The sequence below is a fragment of the Rhea americana genome, unplaced genomic scaffold (genome assembly GCF_003343005.1).
Source record: "Rhea americana isolate MKP2758 unplaced genomic scaffold, rheAme1 scaffold_146, whole genome shotgun sequence".
Taxonomy (NCBI): Eukaryota; Metazoa; Chordata; class Aves; order Rheiformes; family Rheidae; genus Rhea; species Rhea americana.
Window position 1 is genome coordinate 2,027,857 of NW_028185550.1, and position 12,949 is coordinate 2,040,805.

At 39.5% G+C, this 12,949-nt stretch overlaps 1 protein-coding gene across 6 annotated transcripts in view; it reads left to right on the forward strand.

Moving 5' to 3' along the window:
- Window positions 1-12,949, forward strand: part of PLCB4 (phospholipase C beta 4) — a 222,800-nt gene that overhangs the window by 61,561 nt on the left and 148,290 nt on the right. Inside the window, exon 1 of one of the 6 annotated variants that reach the window (XM_085299170.1) lies at window positions 5,654-5,672. The exons of the other annotated variants lie outside the window; for them this stretch is intronic. The gene's annotated coding sequence lies outside the window, so the exon portion shown is untranslated. Of the gene's footprint in view, window positions 1-5,653; window positions 5,673-12,949 lie in introns of those variants that run through there. 6 annotated transcript variants of the gene reach the window in all.

Below are 12,949 nucleotides of genomic sequence, written 5' to 3' on the forward strand. Positions count from 1 at the left end.
GATTTTTGTACTATTGCTAAAATGCATAATTTCTGTTAAACAAAATGAGTAGATCAAGTAATGAATATTTTTATATATCCAAAGAAATAGAATTTTTTTCACTGACAATGGTGTGTATGCATTGAATAATAGACGCATAATGAACAGGTATTACATATTCAAGGCATTCATTGTTTCTAAAATTTCACAAACTTTATCTTTTCAGTATCGTTACACTACAGCTTAATGCACGATGCCTCTTGTGTGATCTGTGTATTATAAATTGTTGTTCCTTTGGCAACATACGAGTTACCAACTTGAGCACACCCCAACCACTGGATTTTCTACCTAACACGGCCAAGACGAGGCATAACCCTCTGTCTATTGAGATACGTCTGAACCCCCAATTTACAGCTTGGATTAGCTATCAATAGCTGAGGGAAGACCCTGTTACTGCAATAATTCTGACCTAAGAGAAACCAGAAAGTGCTTGAAATCCTCTGTGTGTTTTTTTTGTTTGTTTTTTTTTTTTGTTTTTTGTTTTTTAATTAAAAAATTGTTCACTTATCTCAGGGTCTGTTTTAGCAGTCTGCTCTTTCCCTTTTCCCCCGTACTCTTTCATGGTTAGAAAACGAGAGGGGACGCTGCTCTAGAAGCAGTGCTGTTCACACTGCTACTGACACCTTGTTCAGCAAAAATGTGTGTTTGCGCTTCAGGTAGGCGCAGTGGGGAATTCTGCCACTTTCCCTGCGACTCTTCAGATTTACATGTGATTTCAGCCTCTGTTAAAATTGGTGGCAAAATTCCCATCTAGTTTAGTAAAACCAGGAATTTGCCTTGCAGAAAAGCAAAAGGTTTTCCAGCCTGATATTCCTCTTTTTCATTTGGTTTAGTAAGTATTTCTTTAGCCGTGGAGAGCTGGACAGAACTGTCACTGTCCGTTGCGTGTATCTTGTGCAAAGAGACTGATTCATAGCAGTGTAAGCTGTATTAATGATTTCACTGGACGTCTATGTAAAGTCTGTGGAAGATTAGATAGGTCCTTGGTTAACATGAGATTTTCTGTTTTTTCTCCATTAATAAAGGGTAGTATATTTAGATCTCTTTATATGGAAATAAATCCATGTTCTATTTGCAGACATCCAGTAAAGATTCATATTTTAAAGGGAAAAATGGGTCCTGAGTAGCCAGAAAGATTTAATTAAAAAACAACATATAAAATTAACRCAGCCTAACTTCAGCTCCTTGTGCTCTGGGTAACTGTAAACAACTGGCTCTGGCTGGTTATGCAAGTCAGTTTGGGAAACTGGTGTGTTCTGGTATGTTTTCCAAGTATCAACTGATTCGTTTGGGATTGTGAGTCCATATATTCTCATGAGAGCTGTCCTGCTGCCTCGGGGGTATGAAACTGGATTTTGCCTTTTTTTTTTTTTTTGGGGGGGGGGGCGTGGGAGGAACGTGCATATGTATTAGTATTACTGAGATTTTTCAAAGTGGGCCTATGTGTAAGCAGGGCAGTAAATTGAAACTTCTTTCTTTTCAAGGAAAGTGTACCTTCTTGGAGTGCGTATCATTTTTCAGGTTGGCAACAGCCTTTTCTTTTCCTGCTATTCTTCAGTAGGAGAAGGGTTGCAAATAGTGGGGTTTTATATTTGTTTATTTGTTTTTTGTTTTTTTCCCTTATTGCTTTGTGAAAATACTGAGGTCACTACATTTTTATATGCTACAGTTTAGGGTCAGGCTTTTGCTTTTCCAGCCGTGCCCATAAAGGTTTCATCAATATGAGCTCTGTGAGGAGAACTTCCATCTCCAGTCTACTGCTGTGGTGATGGCACTCTCCACYTGGGCTACTTCAAACCTTTTAATGGTGGAGCCACATCATGGTGGGCTGCCTATATTCAAGTTGTTAAATTTAATGTTAATAACATTTTTTTTTATAGTGATAAGTAGGCCCAGTTTCAACTTTCAATTAGGGTTTGCAAGGCTATTCTTTCCTGAAAGCTTTTATTGCTTTATTCACACTTAAAAAACTGCATGTCATTTTGTTTATGACAACTCTTTAGTCTCTGCATGTCACCAAGGACTGTTTGAATGGTAAATGACAATTCCAAAGATAAGAGTTTCAAATTAAGGAACAATGTGTGAGCCAGCAGAATGCTTTCTAATATGAGTGAAAATGCATCTAGTATTTTCAGGGAATGGTGGGAAGTAGCCTAAACTGTGACTAAACATGAAAGGAAGGGGAATCGTTTCTTCCTAGTCTATTCCGTATTCAAAAATAAAACTTTTCCAAGCCCAGTGAATGGATACTAACTTGGCTACCTGAGTTTTACTTCACTGATCAGTATGAGTTACTCAGGATTTGCTTTGTTTTAAGTAAGGTTCAAATCTGGTCAAATATGCACTGACCATGTGAATTTGGCACACTCGTTCCAATAGCTGAGTTCTTACTTGGTTTCGTGGTAAATGTGCAACTTTTCAGGAGAGCTGTACGCTTACACCTCAGAATCAGCTTTCTGAAAGTATTTGGTAGCCAGGAAAGTTGTGCGCTGTGTGCATGCCTTAATGCCCTTGAAAACTGGGGCTTCTGGAGGTGTCTTGGAAGGATTTGATTCCAACTATGGGTACAAAGCATGTATGCATGAAACGTCCTGCTCGACACCCAGATACAGGTACGAATAATATTTTAGGTAATGATTAAAATAATTGTTAATCTTTGGCCTTATCACTTCTGTTCTTCASAAAATGGAGCTTTTCTTTTGTACATTTGTCATCCTTTTACCTCACCTCACTTTTGTAATACAGCTATCCTAATTCCTGCCAAATTGAATTACTCACTTGATTTTAAACAAATGAAAGCATGTTTTAACATTTATGAATATGATCTGTTCAAGCAGACGATTGGCAGCCAGAAATCAAAGTTTTTGATTTAAGTTAGAGGAAGCTGGCAGATAGTCTGCTCCGTTGTGGAACTGGAAGCTGCAGTAGAGGTTAATATCCACAGAAAAATGTAAATTGATTGTTTGCTACACTTCCATTACATCAGTAGAGATGTAATCTGCTTCAGATGAGATTTTATCCACTGTAGTTTTATGGTAGTGGTTTAAGTAATCAGGAATGAAAATGAGATTTTAAATCTTTGATGCTATAAGATGTTCTGACCTTCCAGGCACAACATTTAATTATACCAGCCAGGTTTCGCTTTAGCTTGAATAAACAGTTGTGCCTGTGTAGACCAGTTCAGATGAAAGGAGAGAAATTCACATGGCTTTCCCAAACCGAAAGCTGACTTTCCATGAAATTTGGAAAAACTTGGACTCCGGTTCAGCCTGTGGCTGAAAATCAAAGAGGAGAGTAGGTGTATATTTATGTGAGGGACAGAAATATGCTGTGTGATGGCTCTGGGATGCGACTGGAGAGGAGGGGGCTGGAGAGCGCAGCGCTGCTCCCGTGCGGGTCTGCTGAGTGCTGTTTAGGGCTAGAGCCTGTTGGTGACCTTTGCCAAATCACAGGAGCTGTCTGCACCTTGTCTTTCTCTTCTGTGCAAAGAGAGTATACTTCCTTCACAGGAGTGTTTTGAGACCTAATTAAGATTTTTCCAAGTACTTCCAGAATCTCAAATGAAAGGCAAACGCAGAAAGCATTATAATTAACATGAGCTTATCGGCAGACCTTTACAGAATTAATAGATTTGTATAAATGTAAAACTGAGTGCTTTTTGGAAGCTTTTAATTCCATTCCATCCTTAAAAAATATCATGTGTAGGACCCTATTTTTAGGTAGGTAAAACAATTTTTTCTTTCTTTTGAGGGAGGAGTGGTACTGGGATAGTCTTCTCTGCATATCAACTCACAAGCCTTATTGTGTTAGGGATCTGGAGGTTTGGGAGTATGTGCATTGCTCTAGGCTATATCCACATAAGGGAAAAATTGATTAGACTCTGTCTGCAGATACTTTCCCTTTTCTCCTACAAACACATGACTATTTTGAAATTCCTTTCTGGTTTCCAAAGGAAAAAGAAAGCAGTTAAAATTAATTGACTTGGCTGCCTTTATGTGTGTGTTTTCTTTATCTGTATTGGACACATACAATTGCTATTACAGGAAGGAGAAGTTGGACTGCAGATAACTTTTAAGGCCATTTTGCTTGCTCCATTTGTATGGTAAACATGGGAGTGACCAGACCTAAATTTGAATCAAGAAGGTTTCACAGCCTGTACTGGAGGAAAACTGTGGCTGACTTGCATTGTACCAAGAGGTTATTGCCAGTATGTGGCAGGTATCGAAAAAAAAAATCGGATTAGAAGATTTCAGGCAAAAAGAGAGCAACACTGGTAGTGGGCATTAAAGGAGTACGAAGGATACTGCTGAATGGTCGCAGGCCAGATGCTTCCCCAACTTGTGTAGCTGGAAAAGGAATATGCGGCGATACGCTGCACCCAAGATACATGTGGTTCCTACTGTGCTTCCTTTGGATATTTAGCCTGCAGGAGCGTGTGAAGCCCTTCTTCTGGTCCTTCCTCCAAAGAAATAGAAAGACACGCTAATGAGAACTGTGTGTTCATGTGAGAGGATGTGAGCAGCTCTTAGCTGCTATGTGTATTGACTTTAAATATTAACCCAAGGCCGCACTCCTGCTCCAGATGGGCATAGGCATTTTTATACATAGGGGCTAACATTTTATGACTCTGTTTATTAATTTAGATTCTGGCATTTATCCCATTAAAATATTGCTTACAAAATGTATCTGATTGGATCTGATTTGCAAATATATGCAGGGAAAGTGTAATAGAATTGCAGTTAATGATCTGGTTGATCTGCTGATTTCTTTAAAATTGGGGCTGTTTTGTATTTAGGTGTTTGAATGTGAAATCTGTCACCAGGCACTCTTTCACAGTAGTTTGCTGCCTGGTAAGAAATAATGTCAAACAGAATCAATGTTATCATTCTTTTTGCCTTGCCTTTTCTTTTAATCTCTACCAGAAAATAATGTATGTGGTGGGGCACTGAAACCATTCATCACAATGCTTTTATCGTCTTGTTCAGCTGTAGTTTAGTTTTCCCTTAGTTCCCTTATAGTGTGTTATTTTCATTTGCTGTACAGCACAAGGGAATTTTTATATTATTTCCTAGAAGATGATTTTGGCAAAATTAGCAGGGAGTGCTGTCTTGGCATTTCTTTTATCAGCAAAATGGGAAATAACTGCAGAGGCAGCACTAGATAATGTATTTTGAGGTTAGATGGCAGCAGGCAATGAGGATTGTGAATCTGGTGGGCACGATACTGTGATGATGCAGATGCGGGTATTTATTTGCGTTGTGCTGTGATCATCGGGGAGAGTTGTACGGAGGCCCTGGAGGCACAGTCTTTATCRCAGAGCACTTGAAATCCAGGATCTCTGTCCTCAATCCAGCAATTGCATGCAGACTTTAGCCCCTGCTTAGCTTGTAATGCAGGAACTGTGCCTTGTTAAAGGCAAAGCACTGTTGGCGAGTTTAAAAATCGATAGATGCGGAAGGAAGAAGGCTGGARCGATAGGACAGCATGTGCTAACAGGTCGTTTCACAGGTTTACAGCACGGTGAGCTGTGTGCCAGGATGGGAGAAATAAGGGATAATGAAATCCCCGGGGGTCGGCCTCAGCCAAAGCAGCGAGAGGCATGGGGTGAAGGACAGAGTTTCTCGGCTGAGAGGGTAAGGTGGTAGAGCTCATCAGTCGGCCTGTGCCTTGCAGCTGTGTGTGTGTGGGGGGGGAAGTATATGCCTCTGAGGGGGCAGGGATGAATTCGTTTCCTCTCTCCCCCTGCCTTCCTTTCCTCTATGCTCCCAGCAAGTCATTCCAACATAATGGTTTTGTTGTGCCTGGCTGTAAAGGGTGAGACAGTTCAGTCCTTGGGAGAAGGAATTGGTTTCTCACATGGAAAAAGACTTACGGAATAGTGCTGCCGGCGTGATCCCAGCCACGTTTTTGCTGCGCTCATGCTACATCTGCCCCGCGGCCAGCCGCCAGAGTGCCGCGGGAGGAGCTGCCTTTGCAGTGGCTCCGGTCTGCCTTGCTTGGGTGGGCGCCCACGCTGGYGCAGCAGTGCTGACAGAGGCGTCAGCCCTGCTGGGGAAGCCGCGGTGCCCGTGGGTGCCCACGCCGAGAGCTGGCGCCCTGCCGCCTCGCACGGCTGGGTATTCGCCAGCACCCAGGGTGGGTGGGCTGCAGGCTGGCGAGCRTCCGTGCGTGAGCAGGAATCCCACCTCCGCCCCTTGTTAACGATTGACAGGTTTAACACCAAAACGTTTTTAGTGTTCTTGTGGTGGTTGTTTTTCGTGGGGAAGTTAATGTATGAAGGGATGATTCGACTGAGAATAACATTGGGGTAAAAAAAAAAGTTTCCTTTATGCTTTACTTGCATATGTAGAAAAAAGTGAAGTATTACTAATAGGTTTGTATGATTGCTTTGTGCAATTATGACTTGGATAAAAAAAATTTCCAATTTAGTTTCTGATGTATTTTGATTGATACAATTTGTCTCACGTTTAAATTTTGCTGATTATGATTTTGCCAATTAATATTTTAATGTTTTTATTTTTATTTCTCTTTATATTGGCCAATGTAATTAAACTAGCACAAGCCCAAGGGTAGAATCAGTCATCTTGATAAAAGTTGACTTACCACTTTGTGTAATATCTGAAAGGATATAATGTTATCTTTCCACAGYTACAGTTTCATCTACCCTGCTTTGTAGATGTGTTTTAACCATGCAAAACTGATAAAGCTAAGATAAATCAATCTCCCAGTGCAGGTTAGGTTATAATGTTTAAATAATAGGAAGAACAAGGAAATACTGACTTCTTAAATTATGCATTGTAAATTTTAGGCAGCCTTTCTCTAACACTTTTCTTCATCAGACCCTTCTATGCATCCTTCAGAATAATATTAAGTCTTTCTCAAGCATATTTTGCCTGCTGTTACTATAGTATACTGTAAGTGAAAGAAAGCAGAGGAAAAAAGATGCCCAGTAAAATGTGGTGTGTTTTTACCTTGACAGCAGTTAATGTTATTTTAATGTTTCCTTTATGCATTCAATTAATTAGGGCTAGTAAATACTTATTTTATTTGCATGAGCAGTTCTACTCTATGAATTTACACACTTGGGCACTTCCCTGGTTATTTGTTCATTCTTTTGACTTTTAACTGGAGGATGTGTATGGTAATGGTAGGCATTGAAGTTATCTTTCATGTACACAATAACATACAAAAAAAAATATTACTATAAAATCACAAAAATAGACCGAMAGTCTGAGGGATTGAAGGTGTACTGAATAGACTGTTGCATTGTTTGAAATGCATCCAATTTTATGTGAACAGTACCTTTCTAAAATCGGTGCCTTTCCAATTAGGGACAAGTGTTGAACTGCAATCTCTTAGTGACATAAAGTCTAAAAGCTTTATACGGGCAGACAGGAGACAGTTGATTGCATGGGGAAATAGCTGATCTGAATGGATGGCACGGCGTTGCTGGTAGGGCATAGTGGTGGACTGCAAATTGATGCAAACCAAAGGTTCATTGACTTACAGGCTGCCTGGATACATTATTGTTAAATTATGATGAGCTGTACTTGGGCCGTGCTCAAGACGTTTTCCTTCTTTAAAATTTTAAATGAACTAAAATATCTATAGATTGAGTTAGATTAATCAATTCTGAACTATTAGTTTATTGAAATCTGTGTTAGAAAACTGCAGTAAGATGAGTAGATTCACAAATAAAGGCAAAGCTGGCCTAAWATGCAGTGATTCATATGAAGCACAATTTTAATTCTTTCTAACTCACAACATGAAGATGTCTTGTATGTCAGATAACAAGCTTATACTTTTTAATATTTGTTGTACATAGCAAACTTGCACATAAATGATTCTGATGTCTTGGCAGAGAAATTAATTTCTGTCTTTGCTACAGACATGTGCCTGTTTTGGTGTAGAAAAGCAATTTGAAGAGTCAAAAGACCTGGAAGGCTTTTTCTGTAAATTCTTATTCCCTATGGGGAAAAAAAAAGCAACAAAATTTCCCAGATACTATTGGAAATCCTRCAAAATGTAATGAAATATCATTTATTTATTTTCATCCGACTTATAGAATTACATAATAGTAATGTTATTCTCTGAAAATAAGCAAAATGGTTCAAATGGTTGAAAAGTTGGTGTTAAACACTGCAAGAACCCTCACTTAAAATGCTGAGATAAATATGAAGTGATATTTGCAGCCATATCCGGTAAAGCGTCCTCACTTCAAAATTGACTCTTTTTTCTGTCTACTACAAAGTTCAGGGTGGACTTTTGTGTAGATAGGAACAGATTCCGTAATTGTATATAGCAGTGAGTTATCTGCCTGAGCAACTTAAGTACCATTTTGGACTGTGGTGTAGTAAAGGCTGTCTGACTGTAGCCTGTGTATTTAGCTCGGCTACATCCGTACCGCTGGTGCGGACTCTAGGCTTAAACTTTCAGCTGAAGCTGAGCATGTTGGTGATCTAACTGCCTGCGTGAGGTGTCTGGGGCCCGGCGGGAGTCAGCTGGCTCTGCAGACGAGGCAGCTCCGGCTGCGTGGCAGGGGGTGCTCAGCGTGGCCGAAGTTCACACCTTGCTCTGGGCACAGCCCATGCACAGCCAGGTCGAGCTGCCGGCCACAGTGCCTGTGCACAGGCACCGCAGTGAGGGCTCACGCACCCAATGCCCGTTAAACCAGCTTAGTTTTGGTAGGGAACTCTCCATCTTACACACTTGCTTGTCTGAAAATCCTGCCTGTTCGTAGGGCCCAAGGACAGTACGTCTCTGTCTTTTGGGAGCTGTAGGCTTTGGAGAGGTTTTATGGAAACCTGTTGTCTTCTAAGCAAATTCTGGTCAGAAGGTGAGACAAGAAACCAAACATCTGTGCAAGTAACACAGCGGCTGTGCCTGTGCCGGTGCGGTGGGAGCACAGTGCTGTCCCACGCAGCGCTGTCCTCCGGGCGCTGGGGAAAGTGGGGCCTTCGTGTCCGAGCAGCGACAGAGGGGCACCGCGCCTGGCCGCCGGAGCCTGCGAGTCCGCACCCTTCGGGGCCAGCCCTTTAGACTGAGATTCATCCCAAGGAGCTTTAGCTGCTTTAACTGGAAATAGTGTGTCTTGTCTGAGCTAGTCACGCAGTCTTCCTCCATAGGCAGTTGGAAGAGAGGCATTTCCCAAAGGTGACTTATTTATTCCACTTTTTCTTTACATCTAAGTCAGCTCTTGCAGATACCACTCTGCCTTYGTTTACCATGGAAGGAGCCTGGCTGATTAACACAGTTTGGCCATGTACTCCTTCAGTATCTAAAGTTCCATGGCTTGACTCTTGAGCCCCTTTTTAGATGGTAGAAATGTGATGTAATTTCTTGTATCTCTGCAGGCCAGCTGAAATTACTCGGGYATTTCTGTGGTATGGCATTTGATCAGGGACCTGGTCACCTGAAAAGCGTAATCACCTCTGTTCTGCGTACAGTGGTTGTCATGCCCCATTTCCTTCCAACAAACTCCGTGTATCAATAATAGCTTTATTCTACTCTGCAGGTAATTTTTTTCGGCTCTTTGGCTATTTTAAAACACTTTGCTGGTGAGATCAAAGATTCATTTAATGTGGTTGGCTAGAAAAGTCATGCTGACTGCCTCTTTGCCTGTGATCAATTTGTTTTAAGCCAAGAAGTCCTCTATTTAAAGTGTCAAGATTTTTTCCATTCTTTGTATAGTTTTCTGTCACTGCTGTATTTAGTCTTTATCAAATCAATTATTTTGATAACTTTAAACKAATTAGCTACAGTATTGATGAAAATGTATACTTCGCAATGTTGCTTTTTTTTGCGTAGAGAAAATTCGTTGTCCTTTTATGCACTTTTATTTTCATTTTTTAATAAAAAGATTCTTCTGTAGAATCTGAGTTTAGAGCAGGCAAATTTCAGAAAGACAATGAACCAGGAAGCTGCTAGACAATTTTTTGGTTCTTTAACAGTCAAACTATATTTCACATCACCGTTTACACTATAGATAATGTCAAATAGCATATGATTGCATTCTTTGGATGAAATCTTGGTTTCAATTAAGTCAGTGACAGAACTCGCATTGATTTCAAAATCACACTCACTGTCTGATTCATAACTAAACTTCTCAGAAAAATGGGATCCTTGGAAGAAGTTGTAGCCTGAAAAAAGCGCAGATTGCAATTTCCTACTATTTTGGAGTCTTATGGAGTCTAGGGGAAAGGAGAATATAAAAAAGCAGTGAAAGCTCTTCTTACGCTGGCAAGTTCTAACATGGCCAGCAAAAGCCCACAAAATAATTCTAAAAAAAGTTTTGTTGTAGATCTGCGGCTCAGTTGTAGTTTTACAGCTCTCATTATAGAACATTTTTAAGCAGTAACAAATATGACTTCCCTAGTTTGTCCTGTACTCCTCATGTAATGGCAAATATTAGAGCTCACATAAGGTATCTGGAAAGGAAAAATAAATTTCTCTTTGTAAAAGGATGAGATATTTAGTTAATTGCCTTTAAAAAGCGAGCTGATGCATCTTCGCTTCTGATCCTCTTAATTTACAGCACGGTTACTTTGTGGTTTGTTTCATGCATTTTCCCTAAGTTCATTCCAAACAGCTTTGTAATTAGGTCTGCAAGGGCCAAATGCAGTCCAGATGAAATCACTTGCATACCACCTGCCTGCTCTGAGGCATGCTTTGGACTTCAATACGTGGGAGTAAGTAACAGGATCGCAATGAATAGCCTCTCTGTTCAGTAGTGATCATGAGGAATTCTAGGAATGCCTGAAGAAAAGCATCTTTCTTTTGGAAAGAGTTTTCTTTTAGCTTTTAGGAGAGTTAGGTTAGAGGGAGAATATACAATGACTGTTCAGACTATTGCTTATATGTTATAAGTAAAGGGAAAATGCAAGTTCCTTTTTAGTGTCAGACTTTTTTTAAGTTCATCTGGAAAGCTTGTCTCACTAAAACAGTAGCAAATTTACTTTATACATTTTTTTAATATTTATATGTCTAAATATGCACATACTTTGTAAAGAGAAATGTGACCGTTAGGTTTTGCATTTGTTCCTCTGGATGATCTACTCTTCTGGTGTTTGTATCACTCATGTTTTTGCTTCCTCTTTGATTTTTCTGGAGCACTGCAAAAAATTTGGAATCTCGTTTTATCCAGCAGCTCTCCTGAATGCTCCTCATTTTTAGATCTTTTATCCAGTTTTGCTGTAGAACAGATTGACTGATGGTTTTGTTCTCTTTCTTTGAAATAATTGAACTTTTTTTTTCCCATGGCAAGCCCCAATGAAGAGAGATAGCTGACAGGCTTAATTGTATGTAAGATTAAAAGATCAAGGCCTTTGTGTAAGTTCCATATAACTTCTAAGTAGTCTTTTCAGAAGTCCTGAATGAAATAATTGTGTTTAAGGTTCTCATAAAGTTGTGTCTTAGTGTGCTCTTGTAATTTCAGCACAGAATACTTAGTATCAACCTGTTTCTATAGAATGTCTTTTGGAAAGGTGTGTGATGGTCTACTCTCAGTTTTTTTATGATGCTGGATGCTCTTTCATCCTCCTGTAGTAATGTCTTTGTGATATTTACTTATATATAAATTTTTATAGAAAGCAATAGTAAATAGCAACTATCCATGAGGYTTTTTTTGACTTTTTGCTGGTAACCATTATAAAATGTAATAGGGCTAGCATAAAATTTGAATAAGATTTAATTCAAAGATTGAAATTAGTTAGAATGTTTAATTGCTGTAACGCAGTTCTTCATGAAGTCGTTGTTTAGACAAAAATCTCCTATTTAAATAAATGCAATTTTTGATTGTTTACATCATACATTCCATTTGGGCTCTTTACAAATTTGCATGTTTCCATTATATATTATACTTGTTCTTTTTCTTTAGTATTTTAAGTTGTTCAAGCATGCACTCATGTGATACTCTTAAGACAATACWCTGAAAATGTCGTCAACATTTCATTATTACTTTGATATTGAAAATGCTTACCTTAATGTTAAACTTAAGAATGGAACTTCTTTTGCTCCTGCCATATATTTAGAATCTTCATATAATTTTTCTCTGTTCTAAGCAGGATTATTTGAATATAGTGAGATTATGTATTTTTGTCTGTGTTCATGAACTCTTTCAGATGAGAACTTCCGGTACAGAAACAGTTACCATTCCAATTACATGTTAAAATATTCAAAGTTTTTTTTTATCATGCATAACTTCCGAAGGGAATGCTTTTTTAAATAGGAAACATGGCACAAAGTTTAGCCAGAGATCCATAACTGCTGCTTTGTGAAAGATGAATCTGACMCTAGCTGGTTTGGAATGAAAATATAAATAGGACAGCATTATGTGCCTACACATGCATGAATGTGAATAATCATCTTATGGGACTGATGTCCAATCAGTCATTGGGCCAATAGTAAACTTCAGATGACTTCAGTGGAAGAAGAAATACTGCTGTGTACCACAGCAGTGGAGTTTTTTTTAGGCTGATGGCGTGTCATTCATGTGAATACATCTTATGACATGAATACCCAGACCTCCTGAGCAGCCGTATTTGTTGGAATCTTCTGGAATTTTCTTAAGAAATTAATGTTTTGTTGCAGTAGTAAGGGCTTGTCATCATCTTGCTCTTCTCGACAAATCTGCCAGGTTGAGACTCAGCAACATTATGAGGGCTGCAAGGGGATTTTTCCCAATCCCTAGCCAAGGTTTAGGAATTAATGAACTTTTTTACAGCTGGTCAGATTTGGTGAGAGACTTTTACAGGAATCATCCCGTATTTCCTTGTGCTATTTTTTTCCAGAGGTGGCCTGTAATATATGTCAGAGTAGCAGCCAGGGAGTGGTCTTTTGGGGAGCAAGACTGCTTGGGCAGCCTCTAAGCCTTGGGAGAAAATTTGGCGTCCCTGAGTGACCACCATGGACC